This window comes from Triticum aestivum, chromosome 2B (genome assembly GCF_018294505.1).
Source record: "Triticum aestivum cultivar Chinese Spring chromosome 2B, IWGSC CS RefSeq v2.1, whole genome shotgun sequence".
Lineage (NCBI taxonomy): Eukaryota > Viridiplantae > Streptophyta > Magnoliopsida > Poales > Poaceae > Triticum > Triticum aestivum.
The window spans coordinates 152,203,700-152,206,357 of record NC_057798.1 but is presented as its reverse complement, the minus strand read 5'-3'; the positions used below and the strand labels follow the sequence as shown (position 1 = coordinate 152,206,357).

The window sequence follows — 2,658 nt, the reverse complement described above, 5'->3', positions numbered from 1 at the left end:
ATAGGTGAAAGTGTTTATATTAAGTACTTGTGATCAGAGTCCAGAATTAGACACCTATTGTAACTTGAATGTACTTTTTATATATTATGAAACCATGCAACCTCACAGTTATTTCAAATTACCTGGTATTACGTTTGGGCGTTTGGCGAGAAATTACATGATATGTCAGCAAAATACAACCAAGCAAATGCGTATTAGAGTATCTAATTTGCAAGGATGTCATACTTAGAGATGCTCCTGTGTAGCAATGGGCTACAACTATTGTGTTGACTTTGGCCTTGCCGAAGTAAATTGCACATGCAAGGTCAATGAAAGTTTTTTGGAACGATGTTCGGGAATTATATACATAAAAATGCTGAAGGTGTAGCCAAAAGTTGTACAGATAAAAGAGAAGAAACATAGGAGCTAATTAAGAAGGAACCTGAGCACATTGACGAAGGTAAAAAATTTCATCACATATAATTGGAGAAGTTGCCAAATCTAGTTATCCACACACATATGAAATGACGATGGTGATAAGTGCAACAATAGTTTATTTTCACAAACTAAGAAATATAATGTACTTCAGAGTTTCTTGGGTAAATGCAAACACCATTTTTCTCTAGTAATTCAGTGATGACTGAAGCTAATGCAGTCACAGTTTGTTTGGGTAAATGCAGACACCATTTTTCTGTCATAACGGAATGTATGTCTATGTATAGACATGAAAAAGGAGAAAGTGAAGGCCTCCCAATAATGAAGTAGCTACCATGAGCTTCCTTTACCAAGCTCATACCATTGCACAGACAACATACTCAGCCTGCAAGTACAATAGCAAGGTTGCTAGCATGAACAACATAAAAAACTGAACAACAACTTGATAATCATCTTAACTCACTTGATTCATATTAAAAAAATCTTTGATTTTTGCAAGAACAACTTGACAAAATAAAAAATACCTCCAGTACGCTTTAAGCATTGTTGTTCCATGCCCTTGGGTCATCATCTCTCCCCCTTTCCCCTCTCAATCAGCAATGCCTCTCCCGAATCGCCCCAGACAGGGGTTTTTGAGCTTTGAAGTTGGCACAGCTTGTGGCATACGCATCCTCATCTGGTAAAGATATAAGAGACTAGTAAATAACCGTAGGTTCCCGAGGTCTGGTAATTTAAGTTGCAAATTTGCACCTGTAGATATCCCTCACTGTTTGTCATGCAAAACACCATGTAATGTAAAGGATGGCAGTGCCAAAATAACTAACATACATGCTCTTATATTATACTCTATAATGCTGAAAATGCATGTAAATCAACAAAACTGCACTACAGCCACCCATAAGGGCATAAACGACACTGGGAATTATATGAGCAGCTAGAAGCCTATAACTACTGGTCATCAAAACTATAGAAGCGTGTTGGCAATATAGTTATAAAATAGATCTTCAAGGAAATCTGCACATGTAGATGGATATAACGCTAATCAAATGACCGTTGCCTGCACATTCTTCTGTGGCGAAAAATATATTGTGCACGACACCTTCACGTTTAATTGCTATGGTGAAAAATACATGGTGCACAAATGAGTCAAGAAGAACAATCGCATCAACATAGACTAACATGTTCCTTGTGTTGGATTTGCTTCATCCTTCAAACCTAGCACTGGAATTTGCAACCTTCAGAGGTAAGCAATTGATGAGAGCATATCTCTCTCTAATTTATAAAATTCTTCTTACTTATAAATGGAGCATCTGTCGAATTGTTCAAATGAAGAAAATTATAATTTATCTCCAGCCGTTATACACTAACCATGGGGCGAATATCCTACGGGGAAAAACAAAGTACTATAACAGGTAAATATATCACCATGTGTCCATCCAGGTTCCAACCCAAAATCAATTAATGACCAACCGTAAACTACACATATGTGTTACAGGGATCTATTACCTACTTCCTTTATGTCACAATGCTATGCAAATCGTTCAATACTATACTTTGTGTTTAAACTGAACTTCTATCAGAAACATATACAAATCTATTTAAAAATAAATTTCAATGCCATATTATGTTATCATATGTGTCCCTTCTAAAGTCCATATGTGTGACCTAGACAAATTTAACATGAATAGACCTCTACTCTGAAGAACATAGAAATGAAATTTTCTCTAGAGTATATTAACCTAACAATCATATAGTGGGATGCATGCAACCATTAATTAGAACTATTGCTACTGACCTAAGAATTTATGTATTCCCGTAAATTGAAAATCCAACCCTGAATCCACCCGCCATCCAGGCATCTATCACAAATCTCATAGCACCAATAGGAAGAGAAAGGTCCACGCACATCCTCCTTCCTCTTCCCTGCATCAGATGTGCTCGCATGCACAGTGGGCTTGACTGCCGCTACTGCCACCATCCTGCCCATCTAGAATGCTGCACGGTGACCATACACACACAGATCGGGTGAAGTTCAGCTCGATGTGTTGGCGTTGGATGTGCTCGCCGTCGATGGATGTGTGTGCAGCTCCCTAACCACGCCATGGGCCCGGCACCTGTCCAGCCAGCTCACCGGCGCTCGTCATCGGCTCGTCGCCCCGCATCCCCGCATAGGTTCTCCTTTTCCTTGTCCAGATCCCGTATGAAAGCTGCCCAATAGAAGTGACGGCTTAGGGAAGGTACAAC

At 39.2% G+C, this 2,658-nt stretch overlaps 1 long non-coding RNA gene across 1 annotated transcript; it reads right to left on the bottom strand.

Annotated features, from left to right (window-relative positions):
* Nucleotides 1–594: 594 nt before the first annotated feature.
* Nucleotides 595–2,342, bottom strand: LOC123040897 (uncharacterized). The gene is made up of 3 exons (XR_006418313.1): nt 2,210–2,342; nt 939–1,090; nt 595–799 (listed from the first exon to the last, which is right to left on the bottom strand). It is a non-coding gene; the product is annotated as an uncharacterized lncRNA (long non-coding RNA).
* Nucleotides 2,343–2,658: the final 316 nt, after the last annotated feature.